Below are 27,687 nucleotides of genomic sequence, written 5' to 3'. Positions count from 1 at the left end.
TCGATTGTTCTAGACTTTCGATCCATATGTTAGGGCCTTCTCCCACTGCAAACCACTAATGCAAGTTGATGAAATATGGCTTTATGGAAAATACATGCAGATACTTCTTATTGCAATTACAGAAGACAGTAACGGAAATGTACTACCGATCGCTTTTGCCATCGTGGAGTCGGAGAACTCCAAATCATGGGCATATTTCATTCGAAACTTGTGGAGGCATGTTGTCAGGCGAGACAACATTTGCAATATCTCTGACAGATCGAAGGGTCTTGTTGCTGCGATTCGAAAATTCGAGGTTCCATCGAGATCCGTCTATTATATTCGTTACATCACTGTCAACTTCCACAATGAGTACAAAAACAAAGACTTACGCAAATGAATTGTGAACATGAGAAAAATATCGTATTTAAATTTGTATTTGTAAATATTTCAAGTCCATTTCCTAATTGGGATGGTAACGTATTTTATCGAAATACATACGTAGGATACGAGCTGGAAGTACATCGATTCAAACATAAGTTGGTGAGGTTCAGACCTTCTCTTAAATAGTGGTTGGGTAACATGGAGCCGTGACAATGGGCTAAATATTTTGACGAGGGGTACCGGTATGGTCATATGACAACTAACCTCAGTGAGGCTGTTAACTCCGTCTTGAGGCGTACGCGTCACTTTCCAATTTTAGCAATTTTTTCAACCACATTTTACAGGCTAGCAAGCTTAATGCTAAAAATGGGGTTGAAACAAGCAAAACAGTTAGAAACAAGACACGTGTACGTTAAAAAAAATCAGGGATGCCATGAAAGAAAATGCTCAAAAGGCTAGGTCGATGAATGCAGAACTATATTCTCGAAACTTGAGAACTTTTTGAGTAAAAAATTACATCGGTCGTCGGCCGAAAGTACATCGGTCATCGGCCGGGGATCCCGCCACGATCCTACGGAGTTGATCTTCGAAACAGACAGTGTGAGTGCAGAATGTTCCAAACATTACGGTACCCATATGCGTATATGGTTGTAGCATGTGCTACTTACAGTTTATATGTCGAACAATATATCGACGATGTGTACACATTTGAACGTACATTGCTTATTTGAGGTAACGAGTTTCCTGTACTAAGTGATGTATCGACATGGGAAGTGCAACTGCCTGCGTTCAAGATGTTTCCAAATCGGTTACTACGTAGGAGAGCCAAAAGTCGACCGACAATAGTAAGAATTCGGAATGACATGGATATAAGAGAATAGGTCAATCCAAAGCGTTGCACCATATGTAGAATAGTTGGCCACAATCGGAACAAATGTCCCCATGGAAACGTCTACACTAGTTAATCTTCACGGTCTGAAAGAAATTAAATGTGTACCTGATGTTTGCATTTTATGACCTTTTAGAAATAAAGTTTGTATTATTTAGTGTTAAGCTTTTATTTAAAATTAAAAATTGCAACTTTTAATACTTTAAAAGGTATTATAAATTATACAAAAAAGACTAATATATAAGTTGTGAAACCCTAAAACAATACAACAAATATTACATAACACTTGAAATTTACATAACTCAAAATTGAAAAGAACCGGGAGTGGTATCGTCATTTGAGGTATAGCAATTTATGAGCATTTGTTGACGGGGTGGATGTTGGGGTGTACTGTACACATCAGGAGGATCGACAGCTAGATCGAACGTGGCCTAAGGCAGGGTTGGTCCTTCAAGTCAGGCTCTGCCATATGTTGATCCTCTAGCTCCCTCATAAGTTGATTTCCTCGTCTATAGCCATGACTCGGTACTATCATAAGTTGTCCACCATATAAATAAATGCGCCATCAAGTCATGTACCACTGCATGTATTTAGTCAACGGATTGAAGCCAAACATGTAAGAGTGCATCTCAGAACGCCTGTTGTTCCAAGCATTCCATAGTGCTACATAACCTTGATGTTCCACGCTCTAATTTGTTGTATGTTTCCCCCTCATGGTCTTACCGTGGACATTAGCAAATTGTTATGGCTCGACCGGCACAAATTGTCTACACCCAAATTTTCGCATAACTCGATCACCGTTGTTAGGCACACAAGCAAGCTCGAACGATAAAGGATGTCAGTATCGTCCTGAAGAAATAATAAGGCTATTACAGCTGTAGAAGTAGGGTAAGACCCGGGAAATGATATAGAAGTTTTCACGTCAATCTAAGAAAGAGACGGCTTGACTTTCTCTTCGAAACTCCGTGTGCGAGGTCAGTGCTCTCGCTTTGAGGGATTCCTTCGAAAAGATACTTCAAAAAAATAGGACTCTCAAGTCAGGACTTTCTTTAGAGCTTTCTCACGCATTAATGATGTACCACTCAACGGTTGAGAAGTTGAGCACCAGCGTGTTAATGCACCACATATAGGCTTCAACGTGAACCCACTCAGCAATAAGGGTTGCAATGTTTAGTGCAGAATACGACATCCACAAGAACTACACAATATAACATAATGAGTCAAGTCACATCACATACTGCAAGTGGATAAGTTAAATCAACATTACTTAAACCATATTAATATATATTACTTTTTCTCCGGCGTACGCCTCTATCATTTGGCAGTAAATAATTAATGTTTGGCTCGCACCAATTCCTAAAGGCGTGACCCATCTGAAACCAAAACAAACACATTAACAGTTAAACTTTGGAAAATATTATCCACACTTATGAGTCGTTAAATGTTAAGTATAATTTTGTTTTTACCTATTTATAAGTGGCCACGAATATGGTTGGTGCCTAACAGCCGCTAGAAACAGCATCTTGTATAAAGCCCAAGAATGCAACAGACCTAGACAACCAACCATGTTACTAACCCTATGTTTTGTTGCTCGGTAAAGCTCATAATACAATATGGCCAACAATGCCGATCCCCATCTGTAACTACCGGTACGAGAGAAATCCTCCAATAGGGGCAAGTACTTTAAGTAGACCTTATTAGACGTGTTGTTCAGCATAAGTATCCCCATCAGCTACATAATATAGGCTCGAGCAGCACACATCACTTCGTGCTCAGTGGCAGTGCTCGATAACTCCTTAAAATTTGCTCTCCACCATTACAATGTCAAGCATGTGAAATTCTGTTCCCCATCACTAGGGGACCGTCCAAGCAATTTGTGGCATAGTACTGAAGGTTCCAACACTTTGTTTCGACCCATGACCACAGCACCCTCCACTCGTAACCCAAGTTGCATAGCGATGTCTTCCAATGTGATAGTGCACTCCCCACACGGCATAATGAAAGTGTGGGTCCCCGTACACCGCCGTTCAACCAAGGCAGATATTATGTTTGCCCTCAGGTCAAACCTCCGAATCAATGCGATGTCCCCAAATCTCGTTAATTGTAAGTATGGCATGATTTGCTCATCTAAATCGTACTTGGGAAAATGAAACCGCAACCTCAAAACCCGATACCCTACCTGTATAGTAAAATTTTAATAAAAATATGATAAATCAATTATCTATATAATTTAAACAAAAATTATATATTGAAGAGTAAAATTGAAAGGTTGAGAAAACAAAACATCACACTTATACTATACCAACATAGTCATTCTAAGTATTTTTTATTTAAGTTAAATTAAATAAGTAATAAATTATTAATAATAGAATGAAGATTTGTCATACGATATTAATAATAACACGTAGAAATCAATTATGATTATTATGTCCTAATCATAGTTAAGCATTAAAACTAAATGCAACTATATAACTATAAAAGTACATAAACAAAATAATAAAATCCTAAAAACTATAGTGGTATGGGTAAATATAAAAATAAAAGAAGACTTATTTTTATTGAATTGATATCTATAATAATACATAAAGTTTTACATATAATCAAACTCGAAAATTTATCTTGCATGCGAGAACTTTTATAAAAAAAAATTCATTCGTTAAAGACAAGTATAACTTTTTGTACCTACAAATGGAACTAAACAAAGTAATTAGTAAAATTAAGCAGAAAGGTCATCATATTAAAAAAAAATTAATATGTAAATTTATGAATGTGTACTAAATTAAAAAAATTATAACTAACACGTAGAGATTAATTTCATGCAAGAAAAGAGTTAAAAAGAAATAATAACAACCAAATAGAGATCAGTTTCATGTAATCAAAACACGTTGAGCAAAGTAGCACTTAGCAAGAAAAAATGAGAAACTCAAATGAATTTTTATTTAATTTAAATTTATTTTACTATTTCGTTGATCCTCGATGAAGTGTGATCATATTTACTTGAAGATATTTTAATATCTACATAATATAAAAAAAACATAAATACAATATAATTAATTATTATATTACAATAACTATAAAATATAAAAATACAAAATAAAAATTATAAATAACTCTTTTTTTTTCTCTTTCTTCCTTCCTTCTACAAATATTTGAAGGGCCCTACCTTATATAAGACATTCATCTTCTTTTCCTTTTTTTTCTTTTAATTAATAATTAGGTTAATGATTGGTCATATCATTGATATCATTGACAAGATGTGACTAGTTATAATATATATTTTAATTTTTTAATTTAAATTTTACTTTTTAATATATATTTTAAATAAATTCATATTTTTTAACAAATAAATCCTTTTTTAACAATTTTTTTCTAATTAATTCAAAATTTATTTTTTGAAATAAAATATTATTTTTAAATTTTAAATAGAACTAAAAAAGATTTGAATATCTTTAAAATAATTAAAAATCATAATTTAAAAGTTATATGTAAAATTTAAAAATATTTAAAATATACATTTAAAATATTATAAAACTAATAATAAATTTAAAAGATCATATCTTTAAAATATTCAAATGTTTTATATTATTAAAAATATATTTAAAATTTTTAAAAAATATTATAAAACATTTCAAAATTTTTAAAACCAATAATAAACAAATAAACAAAATAAATGAGGACAAATAAAAAATTAAAAAAGGTAAACAAATAAAAACTTAAAAAGAAAGAAAAATGAAAAAGGACAAATCATAAAACTGACGTGAAGGAAAAAAGGACAATTTTTCATTTTTTTCCTTACTGTAATTTCTTAAAATTAACATTATATATTTTGACAATTTGATATTTATTTTTTAATTAAATTTAACCTTCAATTTTTTAAAAAAAATGCAAAGTGTAAATGAAAACAAACAGAAATTACACAAACAAATGAAACAAAAGCACTCACTCAATGATGCATTGGCACATGCATAGTTGCTTCTTATTTATTGGCAAAATATTACAGCCAAGTAACTTTGTGTAGATAAAATCATCTTTGAATTGAGACATTATCCAAGAAAAAACCTCCCATTTTGAATTTCAAACAATTAGCTCAGCCCCAAGTAAAATAATAATAATAATAATAAATATATAAAGATAAGGCTTTGAGATGAGATTGTGGATCCTTCCTCCTCTCCTAAATCCAATCAATAACATTGATTAAAAAAAATGTAACACATTATAAAAATCAAATTAAAAAATGTCAACCTTAAACTATACTTAGGCTATCCAAAACAAATGTCCAAACTATAGTCCTAACAATTTGTCCAAACAGATGTCAGAACAAGGCATGACACATAGTATTCCAATAGGTAGTTCAAAGACGTGTTCGAACAACAACTGTAGCTTGAATATTTTGAACAGCTAAGGACTTAACAATCCCCCCCTTTGGCTTTTTGGCAAAACTTATCAACATTACAACAAATAATCAAAAGAACTCTCCCTTGCACCATTCAAAGATCTTAAAGAGATAACACTTTAAAATGTGGAAAAGAGAATCCATCATTAAACAACTAAACATGTTCAATACATTAGAGGTTCATCGAATGAGCTCAAACACGAGCAAAATTTTATTCAGCTTTCCTAAAAAGAAAAAAAAAAACTTCATAGCAGCAACAACAAAACATTCCCCTTACCAACAATCTTATGATACATGCACAGATAGGAGAAATTTATTAAAGTCAATTCAACCAAGTTGTTAATTTTCAACTTTGGAAGATCAATCGACTTGTGATAAATTTTTGGATGAGATCCAAGCATTTCTGGGTTGAGATGTCTACGTAGCGTTTAAAGAGCTCTTGACTTCGAAATGCACTTTGAATCACTCGATTTCAAGTTTGGGAGCTCAAGTTATGACCATTTTAGTGAAGACTACGCGAGCAGAATTTTTAGATGGGATTATTATAGAAATTATGAGTTTAGAGATTTAATTCGAGTTTAAATCATATTGAGTTCATTTTTAGGCTTAATTTTTATCATATATGCCCAAAATTGTATTTATTAGGTTTTATTATTTATTTATTTGGAATTTTAGATATTTTTGAAGTATTTTAAGTTGTTTAGGAGTTTTATGTTTCTTAGCCAATAAGAAAGTTTAGTTTAAAACTACTTCTTATTTAGATTAATTAGAGTTTCATTTTACTTGAGAATTTTATTTTGATATAATTAGTTAGCCTATACAAAAGCCTCTTCATTGTTTATTCAAAACACATTAGTTTTTATTAATAAAATTTTCAACTCTGGGAGTTAATTTCTTTTGTGCAAAATTGTTTTCTTGTGATCTCTAGAAGCTTGCAGTTTTTCTTCTCGATTTTCTTTAAGGAATTGTGGGAATTCATTCTTTATCATTCACTTTTCCATTGATTATTTACTGGAGGGTTGATTAGAGACATTAATTGAATTTGTTGGGATTTATCTCTCAAAAGTTTCAATTGGACACTTATCTATCTATCTATTAATTTATTTAATCTATCTTCCACTTTTTAATTTCTGTTTTATTTATTGTTTTGGATCTTTATTCTTTGTGCTTAATTTATTTTATTTTATTTTATTTTGGTATTTTTTCTTTTTTTTTTAAAATCAATTTGGTTTCTTTTTTTCAAGATAAATCTAAATCTCTTTTTTCGAGTCAAACAACTTGAATACGATATTAGTCCGTTGCTTCTCTTATCATCTTGTCTCCCCTTTTTATCAAAAGGCCAAAATACTCCCCCTACCAAGGTGTCTTCTCAATATTGCAAATCAGTTCAGCTAGTCTAACCTTTTTTGTAGCAAGTCTTTGCATCTCAACAGTTAAAAGTGTCTAGCTCATCCCTCAAGAACACTAAAATTTTTCCCTTTTGAGTGGCCATAATAGATGGGTCTACTGCTTCATTTGTCCCAACATCAAAAGGTACAAAGGCTGAGTGCACAATACCATTCACTTTATTAGTAGAAAACAGGTTGTTAAGGATCTTAAAATGCTTTGGTGCAACAGCCAATTTCTCTTTGGAAAGACTACATTGTGATAGCTCATTAAGACATAATAAATGTAACACCCATGCCCGTCCCTATCTCCGAATCTGAGTATGGTATGTCACAGCATAAAACTATTCGAGTTTAAAAAAGTACTTGAAAATTTTTGAAATTATCGAGGTCTTGGCGTAAACCTCATCATGACAAAAAAAAAAATCAAATTAGTAGTATGCCAAGTAAAAACATATTTAGATAAAACATTTGGCGGAAGCCTTATATAAGTTGATAGATTTTATAAATCACAAGATGAATTATTTACCATACAATAGTTTCAAATGCATCATTGGCGGTTAAAAATCATTCAAAACCATTTGACGTATATGTCAATAGACAATCTCATAAACCACGATTCCTTAGATTAACATACTTCAATAGTTCACAAAAGTTTTTAAATAACAATGTCATGAAAAAAGTTGAAAATCATTGAACATGCTGATTATAAAGTAGATCTACATGCCACCTCTAAAAGGTCAGCATGATACAGAATTAAACAGATGACTCACTATCAACAGTTCTCTAGCATAGTCCCTTCAATAGAATCTCTTCCTTCAGTCAACAAGCCTAAGAGGGAAAGGATAACATAGTAAGTTCAAATGAACTTAGTGAGTTCCACAAAGAAAGCACATCCAATATACAATGATATTACTAATGAACAGGCTTTAATACCATAATGATACCCAACCTTTTAGAAAGATTCAACGCAATAATCATAATACACACAATGGCATTCAGAGAATACGAACAGACTCGATACACCAACTTAACACGACACATGGGCGGTTACTATCCACCAACTTAACCATAACTCTTACACAACCCCTTCTTATGCCAGCCTCGTACCCATAATTTAGAGTCAGAGTCGTATTAATTTATCGTATTCATATGCACACCCCCCTTAACTCCTCATAACATTTTGATTCAGTCGAGTATGTTTTTTCGTGATCTGTCAGTCCAGTTTACAATATAGCTATCCTACCGGAGGCATCACAAACACATCTCCCTTCATCATCATCACATCTCACATATCACATACTGATGGTACTAGCTTGTGCAGTAAGGAAGGTATTTTACATTAGAACATAAACAGACTATACCCATACTAATAATACTGGTTGCACACCACAAGACAAGCACCACACTTACGTTGTTGAGAAGGAACACTTACCTTTTCACAGTTCATACAATAATGAAATTTACTAAATATGGAAGTAAAAAGGAAATAACTAGAAAATTTAGTACATAAATCTACTTAACAAGTTATTTTCCTTTGTTGTTGGAACCTTCGTTAGCTTATTGAGCTAAAAGAGAGACAAATACATCTATCATATTATCAAACTATTGAAATTTGACATGCATGCATGAATCGGTAGTATACAACTCAATCAGTAGCATACAACCCAGAATTAGGAAGATTCCTTCCCCAAGAACAAATTTAAAACCTATGCATGCATTACTGTAAACATATAAATTCATTCGGTAATGACCTAAGGGTTTTCCAGAAATTACCAGAAATTCGATATTGAGAATAGTGTTAGCTAAATACTGGAAACTCCTCGCTGAAGATGCTAACTTAGAATTTCTAAAGCTTCAGCGAAAATGCAAGGAAGAAAAAGAAACAGAAGCAAAACGTGCAAACAAGCTATTCTTTTATCCTTATATAGAAGAGATGACTAGGAACAAAACTTAGTGGAAAATTAGAAGGTCTCACGATCGCTCTAGAAATTCGAGAAGAATTAATTAAGTATCAAATCATCTACAATATCCTAGTTCAGTTCGAGCTAGGTTTCAACTAAACTCTAACATCATTACGATGTCATCGTAACATATACTAACCATGGAAACAAACTTACCAAGCTACGAACTAACGAGTTAGCCTAAAACATTTAGGTTTGGTGGATAACTTAACAAAAGAACTTGTCAAACCTTAAAGTTCACCAAAACTTGGAGTTTGTTAAATGGCGAATCGCATAGAATACGCCACATATACAACCAAAAACAATTACTCCACTAATTTACTCGTTAACTACCCTTAGCATAAATAACTACGCTATAACAACCTGTTTTCCAATAGTGTCGAAAATAGTGGTTTTGGGACCACAAATTAGACGAGTGAGTTTATAAATATTATTATTTAATATTTACGAGTCAAATATAGTATTATTTAGAACTTTGATCTGATAATTTTTTTTGAACAAAGATTTAAGTACAATTGAGTTGTCCGTAAATATTTTTATTTAGAGTTAATATATATGTTTATTGAAGTTTGGCCCAAAAATTTTAGTGATTTGATAGTTAATTAAAAAAAGGACTAAATCGTAAAACTACAAAAATCGATCACTATTAATGCTTAACGCCCATTTGTATAAATTAGTATAATAGGATGGTTTAATATGGAAATTTAGCCATAATTTAAGTTAGTGGACTGTATAAGGTTGATTTCTTTAGTTATAATTGAAAAAAATGTTTAATTAAATTATTATTAAAGTATTAAATTAATAAAAACAAAAGAAACACCATATTCATATTTTTCATTTCTTTCTTCTCAACCAAAACTTCTATTGGTAAAATCTAAGAGCTTTCGGCATTAAATGAATTATTTATAAGTATTTGGGTTGATAGTTGAAATAAATTATTGTTAGATTAAGAGTCGGTAGATAATTACGGAAAAAAGAAATTTGTTTATTAGCCCCTAACATTACAATCTTTGTTGTTTAGCCCTGGTAAGTTCATACGGTTTAAATTAGAATAATTTGTAATATTATATTGATTTATGGGTTGTGGTATGTTAATAAATATATAGATGTAATTGAATTTTTATAAATTGGTACAAGGTGAGAAAAATGAATTGAATTGTAAAATGTTTTACGATTACCTATATTGAGCCCAGATGAACATAGGATAGGATACAATTGGCATGCCAATAGGTTATATTATGCGCGGTACGGAATTGATTGGTGATGAGATGATAATTATTGACTTGTTACTTGTAACATCTAAAACCCGGCCTGAACGTCCAGACCAATTCTAAATAATTACATCATCAATCATAAAATCTCACAGTTATAACGTAACAACACTAAACCATTCATCATATATTATCCAGCATAAGGTTAATTAAGTATGTAATTTCCTAAAACATCATATTATCATAAAATATCGAAAGCCCTAATAGTAATTATTAATCGAAAGGTTAAAGCTTGACCGAACTCCCGCAGCGCCGACCTATTGAAGTTTGTGAACCACCTGCAATTCAATCAGAAAACAAATAAGTTATAAACTCAATGCATAAAAAAGGGTTCATACAAGTGTAATACAATTGAAAGATCATTCTCGAATCCTGAGATCTGATTAAGCAACAAAAGTCGTTCCAGTTCAGATACAGAACAGTTCAGTTATAAAATCAGAAACAATTTTGGTTCCATTTACAGAACTGATCAGTTTCATATGTATGTTTTCCTACCCCAAGCCTCTACACACCATCTTCGGCCAACCCAACACACCAATAAGGGTGTTCAATGCCCATCCAACCCTACACACCATAGAGTGTCTATCTAACACATTTACAGAGTCGTAGCTTAGCTGTTAAATTAAAATGCATCTAAGCGTCAGATTCAGAGCTATCCGCGTTGTAGCTTAGCCACTAGTTCGGATCAGAGTACTTACTTCTTCATAGTATCCCAACCTATGCATATGCAGTGTACATATATCCACATTTACAAAGTACAATTCAATATCAGAAATAGTTATCACATTACACATACAATTATGCTATACATATGTCAATCATAAAGCATCAGAGAGCCCTTATACAATTGAATTCAGATAATTCATATATTAAGGAGGTCAAGGTCAGTGTCGACCATACACACGACCTCAAAAAAATCAAGATTCAGACCCAGTTAATATGCCACATGGCCTAGACACATGCCCGTGTCCTCTGTCCGTGTGATTCCAAAACATAAACAGTGAGTTACACGGCCTAGGCACAAGCCCGTATCCTTTCCCGTGTGCCTCACATGACTTGGGCACACGCCATGTCCCTGGCCGTGTGGTCCTAAATCACAAACAAAGAGTTACACGGCCTAGACACATATTTGTGTCCTTACCCATGTGGCAGCAAGACAATGAACAGTAAGTTACATGACCTAGACACACGTCCGTGTCCTTTGCTTGTGTGAACTCTGCACTAATATGGCCACACACAGCTTAGACACAAGCTCGTGTACCTTGCCCGTGTGACCCCAAATTAATGAACAATGAGTTGCATGGCCAACCACATGGCCGTGTGGCGTCAACAGCCACCATTTCTAGCGACTGAAACTCACAAAATTAAGGTTTTCGGTATGCACCTGGTTTCGCTTTGACAGAAAAAACAATGCGGAGACTATCCGAAACCTAATTAACCATTCAACAATCAATCAATCGACTAAAACGACTAGATAATGCAAATGTTAACTCTCAATCAATTATGTCAAATAAATCGACACCAAGAAACTTTCAACAACAAACGCATACCAACGATCTACCGAACTAAATTGTAACAGCACGTAAAGGATTACCCTCCTCCGAACTCACACCTAAAGACAATATTAACAACTAATTAACAACGAATTAACATACAACAACCAAAGAATTCCTAATTTAATTATGTAAATAGAAACTAACAACTTTGCAGAACTTACACGGAAATCTTCTAACAACACTCTGAATCATTTAGGACTTTTAATACTTCGACAATCACTTACTGAATGCAATCAAAGAGCTCACTTGAAAGAGGAAAAAGAAGAAAAATGAAGGAAGAAAAAAAAGAAAAAAAAAACAAAAGAAGAAAGGGAAGGGAAAAAATTGACATTGAAAATATTTATTAACTAACCACCATCCTCATACCAACATTTAGCAAAAATTTTCTACCGCATATGATGGGATTCGAACTCAGAACCAGACAGAATACAAACAAATGCTTAACCAGTGAACCAGCAAGCTCATTCTTGACACAAATTTACACAAAATTGCACTTAACTATATAACAAATGGATACTGGTTGTTTTAAAAGTAACAAAAATTTTAATGATGCAACTCGAACTCTAGACCTTAAACACAATAGCAGAACATAGAGCGATAGATACAGAATTTTAATTACTACAGATCCTCACAATTAAATTCTAAAATTTTGGGGCGTTACATTACTATCCATTAAATATACTGAAGTCATGCATTTTTTACGGAATATCATATATATTTACAGTAATTCTGGTGTGTTACTAGAGGCAGATGTAAAGCCTTTAGGCTTGGCATTTGGTGCCCAGGTGTGTTCTGGAGGGATGTTAGCCTACGGGCTAAGCACTTGGTGCCCAGGTGTGTTCTCTGTGGGTTTGGCTCATTTGAGCGTTTTGGTGTATTCTGGATGGATAACCGTGTATCCGTATTTGTTATACCATTCATCGAGCCAAAATTTTAATGGTTAAATGATTTCATGATAATAGGTAACTGATATTAGGTTATGATTTCTTGTGAAAGACTTATACATGTGTTTATGGTTTCTAATATTTTATCGTGACTTGATAATGGTTGATATTGTATAAATGAGGTGATTAAATAACTTGTATTTATGTAACTCACCTGTTGATTAATTGTGATTGACAAGGTTAATGTTAGCTATTGATTTTGTTAATTATAAAATTATGGTTATATAGTAAGTTATAACATTTCAACCTGTAAACTTACTAAGCTCATAAAAGCTTACTCGTGTTCTTTTCTTGATTTCTTGTAGATCTTTTTTTACAGAACTAGAAAATCAAATCAAGTGGAAGATCACACTATCCAGCTATCTTCAGTAGACTTTGAAAACGTTTATTTCGGAATATGTGGCATGTAATAGGAGTATCTTGTGATTTGTATATAAATGTTCATTATAAGTGGCATATTTTGTACTTGTTTATAATTTTATTGTTTGTGATCAATAATGTGGTTGACCATAGCTTGATTTAAATATTTGAATGTGCTATTAAAATTGATATGTGGTGGATTTAACTTGATGGCATGAAATGTAATAGGTGTGTTTTGTATATATTTTGAATACTTATTTCATGTGTTATATTTGAGATTGATACAAATATGCTTAAGCTTGGTATTTCTTTGCTTGTGTATGTGCCTTTAATATTGGTGTGAATATGTTCATATAAGTTGTTTTAGTCATTTGATATAAACCTTAAGTAAGTGTTTGAATCATGGTATGAATGAATGTGAATGAATAAAAAGAAATGGTAAGTTTGAAATGAGTTTTATGTATGAACTTATGAACTTGAATGCAAATTAGTTTGGTGTGATATGTGGATTGAGGTTGATAATTGAATTGTGGTGTAAATGAGGACACATTGGTTAGGCACTTAGGTTAAATGTTTTGGCATGTTTTAGGCTTGTTCAAATGTGTTTTTAAAGTATGGAAATGGTTGATTTTGATTTGGCTTGGTACGTAAGTGTTGGATAAAAGTTTGCCTTGTTTTGAAAGCATTTTAAGATACATACGGCCTAGGACACAGGTAGTCACACGGTTGTGTGTCACACACGGCCTGGCCACACAGTCGTGTGCCTTATTAATTTTAGGTGCAGGATTTTTCACACGGTCACAGTTAGTTACACGGTCTGAGCATACGGACATATGGAATAGCCATATAAGCGCGTGAGGCAGCCACACGACCATGCTTGAGGCCACACGTCACATGGCCGTGTGACTCCTATTTCTAAAATTTTTAAATTTTTCATGTTTTTCTATTTTGATTCAAATTAGTCCCTGCTTGTTTCTAAATTGTTTTTAGGGCCTCGTAAACTCAATTTTAGGCTCATAAACCCATTTATGCTATGAATGAAATTTAGATTTGAATATTTGGTATTTGATTTGGTAAATGATTGGTTAAATGATATTAATTGTTGTGTGATGTCCACGAAACCAACTAAAAATCTGACTAAGGTAAGTACACCTATTAATGAATAGTATAGCTACGGTTAGCACAGATGTCATTCCCACGAAGACTAAAAGTACTAGTAATTACCATCTTTCTATTATTTAATGATAAATTCGAATGATTGATTGAAAACTAAAATTAACTAAATTAATTAACTACGAACGCGGCAAAGACAAATTAGGAAAATAATTGAGTAAACAACCAATATGCAAAATAATACTTAGGAAAGAATTCACCTAGATCTCATCTGTTATTATCAATCTAAATTACGCAATTTCTTCACGTAATATCTTGATCCGAAGAAATCCTTAAATTATGCTAATATCTCTCTTCAAGAATAAGAGCAACTGAATCTAGGTTGATTAATTGAAAATTTTTTCTAATTAAAACCCCTATTATCGCATTAACTTGATCTATGGATTCCCCTATTAGATTTGACTCTAATCTGGTAGATTTATGACATTCTATTTCTAGGATTGCATGCAATTCCACTCAATTACGCTAGATTTTCCCTTAAACAAGGTGTATTCCTCCTCTGATTAAGCACATCAAACATGGATCAATAGTCTAGAAATATTAAACCAAGAATTAAACACACATAATTGAGAACAAGATCTAAGTCTTTATTGCGTAAAATAAAAATCAAATGACAGAATTCATCATAGCGTTCATCTCCCCTAGGTATTTAGAAAATTAGTTCATGCTAGCAAATAAAAACATCCTAAAGACAGTATATCCAAAAGAAATAAATAAACTCATTATAATCTCTTAAGAAATCAATTGAGAGTTTTCAATCTTGACAGAAATCTACTTCAGAATAGTCTTCAATGGTGTTTTTTGAGTTGTTTTCTTGAGTATTCTATGACGAATCACTCTCATATTCTTACTTTTGTCACATATAGGTCTTAGGATGCCCGAAAAACCCTAAAAATCATATTTTTCTGCTGTTTGGAGTATAATTCACGAAATCGACACAACCTGCCACATAGCTGTGTAGCAGCCCGTGTGGCTCACACAGTTGCGTGTCCAAGATGTGTGGAAGGGGTCAGCTCGTGTGGCTCTTGTAACTTGTTTCAATTTTTCAGTTTTTACTCTTTTTGCTCTCCAAATGCTCTCCTAAGTATAAAAACATGAATTTAAAAGATTAGGAGCATAAAATTCACTGTTAACATCGAATAATCGCCCAAAAACGTATTAAGAATGAGACTAAAATATGTTACTTATTAGCACCTATTATTGTGTTATGTGTGTAATAATTTGTAACCCTAATCCAACAACAGAGACGAGTTAGAGGTGTTACATACGCGCTAAATAGTAATTTGATAATATATCCGTCAAGCAGGCTGTTACAATAAATAAAGGATGAAATTTGTTGAAACTCTTTAATGCCTAAACTTCAACATGGGCTACAATCTCATTAAACATCTTTTTGTCAAGATTGAAAGGTATTTCTTTCTCAACCTTGTACAAAAGCTTTTTAAAACTCTTGTTAATGTTAAGTAAAACATTGTTATGCATGAAATTTTACTTAGATAGCTAAATTTTAATTAAACAAGTTTTTAACATGAATTTTTTTGTTGAAGGTTTGATTTAAATTGAATTTGGGTCGGCCCAGTCTGGCTCAGGACATAAAAAACCTTGTTCAAGCCCAACTCAAGTTGGGTCAGATCTATCCACTCGATCTATGGATAGGTCTATTAATTTACTCCATAATTAGTAATAAGGTCTCTCCAAACTTTGAACTATTCGTTTGGTCCATATTCAACCAATTTTGAATAAGGTTTTATTATTATTTTCAATTAGATTAATTATATATTAAAATATTTTTATATAAATTTAATTATAAACTATATAAAATATTAATATAAAATACTTTTTAAATAATGGTACAAACAATAAATCGATTCAAAGTATTTAAAATTATTTACACATGAGGCAAATAAATTATTTTTATTTATTTTATATATAAATTATTTGAATTAAATAATCATACAAAAGGTTTTATTTATATGAAAATTTCAAGATTTAATTTATTGCATTTGTATTTTGCCAAAATGAGGTCCTTTGTTATATAAAATTCATTTAATATATAATATATTTTGAAATATATATATTAAATTTAGTTTGAATTGAGTCAAAGTTTGCATTATTATTTAAAACTATCTTATACTAATATTTTATATATTTTATTATTAAATTTACATAAAAATAATTTTATATATTTAATCTTATTGAAAACTAAAAAAAAAAACATGTTCAAATTTGATTTAATATAGATTGAGCAAATAGCTTGAAGTTTGGAGGGACCTTACTATCATTTATGGAGTAAATTAGTAAATCTATCCATTCAATTTAAATAAAAATACTTTTTAAAATTAAATTTTTATACTATATAATAATATGAAAATATATTTTTAATATTTTATTAATTTTAAACAATGAAATGAGCTTTTAGGTGAACCAAAAAGCGAAACTAGGCTTGAAATTTTTTCGGTCCTAAGTAAATAACACTTTTTTAAAATTATTTTAAATTATTTTTTAATATTTAAAGTTTTAAATTTTTCACAATTTTTATATTTTATTGAAAAAAACAAAAAAATTAAGAACAAAAAAAATTTAAGTTTTAAAACATTTTTACTTGTGTGTAATTTAAAGTGTAATGGCCAAATTGACACAAAATTATAAATAATGAGGGCTAAAAGAATTATTTTACTTTTTTTATAACAACCAAATCAGTCATTCTAATAGCAAAATTAGAGAAACCAAGATTTTAAATAAAAAGTACAGGAAATTATAGTCTCAAAATTTAAATATCTGAACTAAATTTTAAATTTTAAAAGACTATAGAAAGATTTGACATATTTAAACATTTTAAAAATAACACCCATATTTTTAGAAGTAGAAGGGAAAAATTAGGTAGAAATGGCAAAAATACTTTAATCTGTGAATTTAGAAAAAATTCAAAGAAATATGACCATTGACCTTGTGGGACATACCACATTCAGTCGTTGGACAACCCTTCCATGTGAAACATGGCTACCAAACAGGAACCAGAGATGAAGCACTTCAGTTCATACTTACACCATCCACCCATTAAATAACATTTTCATGTGCTATTAGAAAACCATAAAAAACGAGATGCATTAGTTCTTGTCCTACTGGAAAATCATCCAAAAAGCGATGCATTAACTACCATTTTTTTGTCCTATAGCAGAAGTATTCAATAATTGAGCGGACAACTCATGTCAGTTTTAGATGGTTTTAGTTTGGGTTTTGTAAAATTGAGTTTTTGAAGTTTTCCAGTGGATTTAAATTATATTTTGAGTTTGAATTAATCGATAGATTATATTTTTGTTTCGGATATTTCATAATTTTTACAGATAAAGTTTAATAAAATTCGGGTTGATGTTAAATCAGAACAAAATTGAGATTTCTAATGATGAGTCATGAGTCTCAAGATACAAGACAGTTTAATGTACCCTATTGTTGTCCGATTCAACTCTCCTACATCAAGGAGTAGGACCGGGAATCAACTTCAAAATCTGCCAAGCCCAAAAGAAATGTGGACCTCCCTCTCAAATAAAGCAAACAAGAAGGAAGAAGACAGATTACATGCTGTACATAGTCTAACAAAAAGAATACAATCTGAATCCAGGCCAATATTCAATTATCGGGGCAGCACCTGAAAACTTTCACATATACGCTGAGAAATGTATGATTTTTATACATACACAGGCCAACTTCGGCCACGCACAAAAAACCTGTATCAACTACAATGTTCGCTGCCAAAAGCATACAAAAAGAGGTTTAAGCTACTCAGGATCTTAATGTGAAGGCCTTGTATAGCTTGATTTGCACAGCTTTGGTAGGGGTAATCTTTACACATTTGCAATAATACCATCTTTCACATATGTCACAACATATCCAAAACTCATCTGAACCATATTGTCCACATGCAGTACATAATCATCTTCCACTTCCGATACCCTTTCTTCATAAAATGTTTGCATGCTTATTGAGAACTCGGCAGATTCAGACCCTCTCTGTACAAAGTTAAAAGAGATGTGAAATAAATGTGTATACCATAAGTGGAAACTGGAAACAAACATATTCAACACTAAATCAGTTAAAAGAATTGCACATCCAATTGATAGTAAGAGATGTGTTATATCCTTGGCTTAGCTCATTATGCATATATCCAATTGGAAAGTCAGTTTTGTGTTCCTTGAGGTGGGGTCAAAATGTGTTTACCATCGCGGCAAGGAAATGTGAAACAAGGATAAAACAAAATAATTGCTGGTGAAGCTAATTCAAACTTTAGGATTAATTTGATGCGACTAAAAATGGTGACACCCCCAAAACAGCCAGGCTGAGTAAGTCCGCATTATGGAAAGTTGATAAAAGCTTATATGACATATACCTTTAAAAATTAAACAAATTGGTTTTAAGAATGTTCAATTAAGCCTTATATGACATATACCTTTAAAAATTAAACAAATTGGTTTTAAGAATGTTCAATTAAGCCAACAAATAACATCCTACTTACAGCGCTTGCAGCTGACAGCGGTTTGTTGCTGCTATTACTAGAAACTGATGATTTCTCCTTTGCCTGTTCCCAGGCACTTTCAGTAACAATATCATATAATGTAGGGAGATCATTAATCATAGTGAAGAGACGATCCCTGCATCAAGGATTGCATATGTTTACAAATAAGAACTTTCACCACAAACATATGCCATATGTTAATTTCATATAATGAAAAGATCCATTCAATATTGTTTTCGGTTTCTTTATCGAGCCTGGCATAAACTTATAAGTTCTCTAGAAGCCAGGTCAAATATGTGAACAACATGTTTACATACAGTAATAGCCAGTAAAATGCTTAAACACTAATTCCAATGACGTGATGACACAACAACAATGATGAGGAAGGTATAATGACTAAATGAAATTTTTTTCATGTATCTTTCTTAGTATTATTAGTTTTTCTACCACTAATGCTTCTGGTTACATTAAAGTTTACTATGTACTAAGTCCACTGAGCATTAATATTTCATCCTATATTGTATTATTCTTTGTGGATAAAATTGCAAAAGAATGTAGCAGGTAAAGGGAAAAGTTATACCTGTCAGCTTGATCAAACCTAGCCCCCCAAAAATAAGCCACTGCTAGTAACCATGCATCACTTTGAACAGCAACAAGTGAGAACCAGTCCTTCCTTCGCATCCCATTTCCACAAAAGTTAATACCTAATGTAGGCTCCGGTATCTCTGGAGGTAAATAGGCAACAGGTCGATTAACTTCCCACCGTCGATTTGGATATCCAAACAAGCAAAGGTTGTCCTTCTCTGGAACACTAAATTTTGGTAAAACAAAATTTCAAGTCAACATAATACAGAAATAGAGTAGTTGTATCCATTCTTAAATAAGTACAGGCAAATTCTTTACAACATAGTACTAAAAGGAAAAGGGACACAAGCCATCAAGAATGGATAAAAATGAATTACCTTGAGAAACAAGACAAGACTATTCCAAGTTCCAACTACATAATACTGTCAAGAAAACTCAAAGAAAAGGCTCCAGATAACCAAACAAATATAATATCATACTAAAGTTATGCGTTGGAGATTGAAAGGCTCAAACAGAAGAAAGTTGCGGAAAATGCAAAATTTATTCAAAAACCTCATGACTCATGAGATTATCAACAAGATCGAAATATCAATCACAGCATTAACAATTACTTATAATTATCCAGAGTCAAACTCAAAGAAAATAAGTAGCGACAAGGATATCACACTTTATTGACAAGTGATCCAGTTGCTTCTTGTCAACTACACAGAATACCTTTCTAATTCTACTAAAAGAAAATACAGCATTGCCTTGTAAAGAAAGCAACGGCAGATAACTTCATATTCTGGAATTATTCTAAGCTATATAGAAAATTGATTTGAGCTACTAGTAATTAATAATTACGTCCAAGAATCATAACGCAATGAGTAAAATATTGAATGCTGCGATTCTTCCAAGAATATAAAACAAAGAGAAAACCTAACTAGGATCGCACCGCTCATACAATTCTTCAGCATCTGAGCCCAAAAAAATAAAAAATTAGGGATCCGTTTGTTTGCCAGTAAAATATTTTCTGAAAAATAATTTCTAGAAAATAATTTATTTTTCTAGAAATGATTTACTCTGGTGTTTGGATAAATCTGTGTAAAATATTTTCTATTGTTTGGCGATTTCTTGAAATTATTTTTGAAAAAGTCATTTAAATTAAATAAAAATATATTTAAGAATTTATTATATTTTCATTGTTTAATTGAATTTATTATTATATATATTAATAAATTTATATTTTAAATTTTTTACATATATTGCAATGATTTATTTATAAATAAATAAATCAAATTAAATACATAATAATACTCAATTATTAAACTAGAATATTAACAGTCATAAATTGAAAACAAACAAAGTCAAATAAATTATTTGTAATAGTGTTATAAAAATAAAAATAATAATTGAATAATTATAAATTAGCTACCAAACCACAATTAATACTAGAAATTAATAATATTATCCAAATGCATAATTAGTAGTACACTACATGATAATAACAACATTGTCCAAGTGCATAACTATAATATTACTCCACATTAAAAGTATCAATATCTTCAAACTTGAGAAAATATTTGAAGCCAAATTTTTCTATGCTTCTTACTTTTAACTAAAAAAGCTTTGGTCTCGGATTCATGACTCATTAGATAATCAAACACAGAACACAGAAAGTCATCATCAAATCCTTCTACCTCCATCGACATCACTTCTTCGTAAAGATGTGATGTCTTATCCGTAGTAAATTGTTCCAAAGCATTAGCAATTTTGCCAAGTTGTTACCCACAAATTTAATTTGTTCATCAACGACACTTTCTTGAGCATTTTTTTTTTACGTTTGGATGTGCCAGATGAACATAATTTTGTTCTTACCTCTTCAGTCTTTTTATTGTCGTAGTATATAGGCATTGAATCTTGGTTACCATCATCCAAATCTATGTCAGCAAATGTTTTGGCAAAACTTCCTGTGCGATATCTTTGCCAATAACCAAAGCCATTTCATCATAATGATCAATGCTTTTATTCAAAAATGGTTCATACACAATCAGAAGAACAAGTAAAAAATAATTGAAATATACTTAAAAAATATATAAATATATTACCATCACTACTGCATCATATGTCGCTTAACACATGTGATCATTTTCATGTTATCATCCCATCCAAAACCACTTTCACCCCGAATTGTGCATATAATCTGCCACTGGTTTTTACAGTTCTTAAATGATTTTCCACATGCTTCGCATCGCATTGGACTTGAAATCTTTCAGCAATAGCTTTGGCAATTCGATTAATAGAAACTGCTTTGAAAGTGTTAGAAGGCTTATTTCTTTTTTTGGCCTCCTCTGCTAGAATTTCAAGAAAAATATGTTCCATCAATTTTGTCTACCTGAATTGCTTAGAGGTCCCTTCTTTGTTGCCCTTACCCATTCTACATTTAATAATTACCATTGTCAATCATTTCAATATCCCACAAGCTTAAAACATAATAAATTTAATATCTAACAAATTCAAGACATAATAATTTCAAAATCTAACAAACTAAAATTTCAATATCATTATCCAACCAACATTAACAAAAAAATTAAAAAAAAAATTAATATTAAAACATGCATAACATAAAAACAATAACCCTAAGCCTAAGCCCTAAACCTACTTAATATTTCTAGCCATATAATCAGCCCACATAGTTTGTACAATTTCCTCTCTCTTAGCAGATCATTTTCTTGCTTCTTCTTTTTCTTCTCACTCCGTAAGAGTTGGTATTATCAAATCAGACTCAGGCTCCTTGTATAATCCTTGATTAAGTAAATCACTAGGATCAACTCCCATTATATGATTATGAATGATACAACAAGCCAAAACTAAATCTACTTGAGTTTGAAAATTCCAAAATGGTTCAGCATCTAATACACGAAACCATTTCTTCAAAATCCCCAAAACACGTTCAATAGTGATTCGTAATGATGAATGTCGAAGATTAAAGAGTTCCTTTGCATTTTCAGGGCCCTGAACACTAAACTTTTTTAAACGATATCGGACACCACGATATAGAGTCATATATCTATTTCGGATGCCATATCCAGCATCAACAAGATAATATTTACCTACAATTTTACAAAACATAATTAATACTAATAAATTATGAGCTTACTAGAACTATTTGGTATTTAATGATAATTATTACCTTTTGGAATTCTTAATCCTCTTGGGCGTGAAAGTGCACCACTTAAAATACAAGAATCATGTGCACTACCTTTCCAACTAGCTAAAACATAAGAAAATTTCAAATCAAATGTAATGGCAGCCAATACATTTTGTGTCGTCCCCCTTTACAGCTACGAAATCTTCCTTGAATGCTAAATGGAACGGATGCATGAACATGAGTTCCATCTAATACTCCAATACAATATTTAAAATAAGGATAAAACCTTAGATTGTTTCTGATTTCACTAGAAGTTGACTCATCAGGTAATCAAATAACTAGCTTATATAATTTCAAAGTAGTTCTCAATACAAACCTAAAGTAACGGTGAATTGTCCCAGTTGATCTATAATATCTAGATCTAATCACTCGAAACCTCACATTATGACCAATTATATGTAAAAATATAACTACTTGCTCCCTAATATTCATAGATTTAGTTGATTGTAACAAATTATTCCTACTAAGAATATCACACAAATTAAAAAAGGCAATCGGTCTCATCCTTATCACATCAATACAATGTTGGTCACCACTATATAAAATACTATTAATGTAATTTTCTCTTTCATAATCTCAATTCACACGAAGGTGAGAAGCAATTTCCTTTCTAGTTTTTAATTTTTTAATCCAAAGAGCCCCAAAAGTTAAAACTAAAGCCACGACTCTGAAAATTACATTTTGATCTTGACTACAATCTATCTACACAAAACAATGCCACATATATGAATAAAGTTACCATGACTAAAGTGTATACATACATATATGAAAACTGATATCAGATGCACTAGTAGCTCATGAAGATATCTGATATTCATTTATAATTTTTAATAAAACAACTATATAAGTATCTGCATTGACCGGGAAAGTTCAACATGTTTTCCATGCACTTCCCCTTTTGTTTCCTTTTATTATTATTATTTTTTCGTCTTTTTTCAAGATTAATTGATTCATTTATAGCGGTGATATTATATTTAATGTAAGGATTAATGATTTGGATTGAAATATATATTATAAGGCATTGTTTAATAGTAAGTAAAATACAATGGATTTTTAATAAACACCCTATGGAAACATAAACAATCATATTATTAATATAGTGGTCAACTATTGTATCAAGTATAATTTATTAGTATCATAACGATACATTAACTAACCTTAAAAGAGTGTGGTACGTGCAATTTGCTACGAAAACCATTTACTATTACTTAAAGTAATCATCTTTATGTTCAATTAATGCAATAATATTTTATATAATACATTGCTTTTAGTAGACTTTTTTATTAATATTCATTTTTGTCACTCTATATTTTTAATTATTTTTATATATATACAAATTGAGCATTTCCTTTTGGCTGCCAAAGTTTTAATCATAGAGGGAGATGTTCATGCATCATCTGTTCTTTTCTTTAAAAAAAAAAAAGAAATCATATACCATCACTTGTTTATGATTGAACAAATAATCATAATCTTTTGGATCTTATTATACCTGAACATGCAATTAAAATAAACCCTTCAACATTCATTATATATTCTTTCAAGGAGTTGATTATCAGCATAATCATGACCCTCCAACTAATAAAAGCAATATTTGTAATCCTACCAAAAGAACAAGTGCTTCTAAAAGTATCTTTTAAACATCATTTAATAATAATTAACAATTTTTGCTTTGAATTTTCATGTAATAAGAATGAAGTATAGCTTCTTCTTTTGATAATTTAATAAGTTTTAAATAAATGAAAACTCCTAAAAATTAACATGGTATATTTATATTTGGCATACATACTATTAATAATTTTTGTTTTATTTGGCATACATACAATTTCAATATTCATTCAATTTAGTATTCATTTCTACTAAAGTTCCATAGAATAGCTTACACATTCAAATTATATCAAGGAAAGATAAATGAATACAAGCTCAAAACCCCCCAAAATAGTTCTCATACTAAGCTTGAGATGATGTTATAACTAAAATCTATCTGACTAATGTATGCTACTGTTTCAAAAACAAGCTCTTCAAAGTGGCCTATCAAGGTACTGGCTGCTAATTCCATGTACAGGATAAGCCAGTCCCTTTTGTTAGACTACAAAGACAAAAATTACGAGACAAGTGAAAGACTATTCGAAGCGATAAAGGTCATGGTTTTTGATATTTGCAGCTCATGTTCTGGGGGAAACTGAAAAGGTGCATCATTTACAAAAACAACAAGCACAAGAATCAAGCACATTTACAAACAAAACGTGGCACCAGATTACATTTTCATGGCAAAAAACTAAACTTTAGATGGTAAGAAAACTGATCAGAAATAAAAAAATATGAAAACAGTCAAACAAAAGCTTCAAAGCAGAAAGCTTGAACCTTCCGAAAAGAACAAAAACCAATAGTTTCCTTTATTTTCTTTCAGTTTCTTAGCAACCAAACAGAAAACTACTATGTTAAATCAAAAACCAAGAGAAAAGGGATGGTTGGGCACCTAGAGATGAAAACATAGAAGTAGAAACAGATGAAGAAGAAATAGAAAGTGAATGAGTAAGTAATGAAGAGATTCTACAAGCTGCCGTGGCTACTCAGAAGAGAAAACAACAAAAGAGTAATGAACAGAAAGAGGATTCTAGCATTCCCAATAGATGGAACAAATTTTGTTTTTTTCGTTTAAACTTGGATTAGGAGATTATCATGTCTTATTTATTACAATAGATGGAATAAATTTTGTTTTAGAATGTCAATGTGATTATAGGGTAATTAATAGTTTCGAAAAAGGTAATCCAACATGGAAGAAACTCTAATTCTAGCTGCTAGTTTATTAGATTTGTGAGCAAAATATTGAATCTTCTCTATGATTTAGCCTACATTACTGTGAGCAAAATATTTTATGTTTGATATACGAAGGCAATTACAAAACAGATCACAGGCATTCATAAAAAATATGTTCAAATCCCATAGAAACAGGAATTAAAATCTTGTTTTTATCCCACATAAAAATAGAAAACAAGCACATGATTAACTTCATCCACAAAAATATCTAGTAATTAAAATCTTGCTTTTATCCCTCGATCAAAGTAGAGCTTTGGTTTATATACATACAAGAAGACATACATCCATCATCCATGCAATGAACCGAAAGTAACAGGTTCAATCAGCCAAAAAGAGAAGTCTTTTTTTTTTTTGATTATCATCTATTAGAAATAGTTTCAATCAATTTCAACTCCATTTTGACTAAAAATTCACCGAATCAATAGCAGAAAAATCTAATACAAATTTGATTCGAAAATAGAAAAATTACTTGAAACAATAACGGAATCTTGAGGAACCGCAACAAGAAGATGAATCTGAAGATAGATCAACAACGAAAAGAACAAAAATTGGAGATTTTTGAAACCAATCAGTTTCAATTTCAAGCTTGTTTCTGGTATTTCTCTTTTCTAAAAATTTGAGCTCGAGAATCCCAAAATCATTCAAGTTTCTTGCCTAGCTAAAGAAACAAAGAAAGGCATAAAAATTTTAGGCCTAAAATCGATTAAAATATGGACAAGTAAAGAACAAGAAGAAAAAAAAAAAGGCTTTTTGCCATACCTTAAGCCAAAACCCAGCGATGAGGAATGAGATTTGCCTGAGAAAGAGAGAAAGAGAGGAAACAAAACAGCAGCCTGAGATGAGAAGATATGCGACAAGCTAGAAGATGAAAAAAGGAAGAAGGAAAAGGAATGAAGAACGGAAGAAGGAGAAAGACTTACCTGGATGAAGGAGGAACCGGAAAATGTCTTACAGAAATGAAATCCATAATACATTTTCCCTAAAATGTAAGAGATTTTACCCGTGTCTTGGAAAACTTTTTCCAAATAGAAAATGTTTTCAGTCAAACAAACACTGAAAAAGCAGGAAAACATTTTCTGGAAAATGTTTTCCTGCAAACAAACGGACCCTAGAATGCGAAAAGAAAACACTATAAAGAAAATAAAAGAAAATAAAGAAGAGAGACCGGTGGTTAAGGCTTTGATCAATGCGGCACAACAACTTTTAAAGTCGCTAAAGACATCCTCTACAGTTCTAATATTGAGTAGTTTCCTCCATTTACTGGAGGGGCGGAAAAGAGAAAACAAGTATATTAGCATAGGAAAGGAAAAGGGAAAGAAGAAAGGAGAAAGGCATGGAACCGGACATATATAGTGTGAAATAATAATGCTGCTAGACAGTAGGCTAGCCGGCTATGGTGTGATTTCGAAGATCTATGTATGCTCTACGTAGCATCCTTTTTGGTTTAAAAAAATGAGACGTGAGACGATAGAGTGGGGTATAATTAGCTAGCTTTCCCATACATCCGTTTTTTTTAGTGAAAAAAAAGTTCCTACTTTTAATTTAATACCCAAATCAAACGGTATCATGTGTCTTAGGGCTAATTTGGCAATGCTTTTAAAAAGTGCTGTGAAAAAAATACTTTTGAGAAGTGTTTTTGAAAAATTTGATTTAAAATTTGAGTGTTTAGCATTGTCATGTTAAAAAGTACTTTTGAGAAATAAAATTTCTATTTTAAACATGTTATTATAAAGTAACAAATATACATTTAAATAATATTTAAATTAGTTAATATTATTATATTTTAGTAAAAATATAAAAAATTATTATAACTTCTTGCTAATATTTTAATAAATAAAATATAAATTTTAAATATTTTAAGCAATAAATATTAATTATTTATAAAATTTAATTAGAATATATAAACAATATTTTAAATATTTAAATATAACTATTAAATATTTGTATTAGTATTTTAAAAATATTTTTTATTTTTAATTAATGATTTTAACACATTTATAATTAAGTACCAAGAAAAAAAAAATACTAATATTATTAGAGGGGTGAAAAAGTAATTTAGTACTAAAAGTACTTTTGGGAGAGGAAAAGCTAAAAATTTTAGCTGAAGTGCTTTTTAAAAGCAGTTCTGAAAAGTTAAAAATTTCAACCAAAAACAACTTGTTCTATAAATTTTTCTTCAAAAAGTGCTTTTGAAAAACAATTCAGAACTGACCCTTAATAACTATTCGACACTTGTTCTTTATTAAAAAATATAAATACTTGGTCCAAAATTATATCTATTAGTGAT

General features: G+C 31.1%; 1 pseudogene; it reads right to left on the bottom strand.

The window, feature by feature from the left end:
* Window positions 1-18,067: 18,067 nt before the first annotated feature.
* Window positions 18,068-27,062, bottom strand: LOC108471936 (PHD finger protein ALFIN-LIKE 4-like; annotated as a pseudogene).
* Between the last annotated feature and the right edge of the window lie 625 nt (window positions 27,063-27,687).

The sequence above is a fragment of the Gossypium arboreum genome, chromosome 6 (assembly GCF_025698485.1).
Source record: "Gossypium arboreum isolate Shixiya-1 chromosome 6, ASM2569848v2, whole genome shotgun sequence".
Taxonomy (NCBI): domain Eukaryota; kingdom Viridiplantae; phylum Streptophyta; class Magnoliopsida; order Malvales; family Malvaceae; genus Gossypium; species Gossypium arboreum.
The sequence above is the reverse complement of the archived record's forward strand: the minus strand, read 5'-3'. Positions and strand labels throughout refer to the sequence as shown.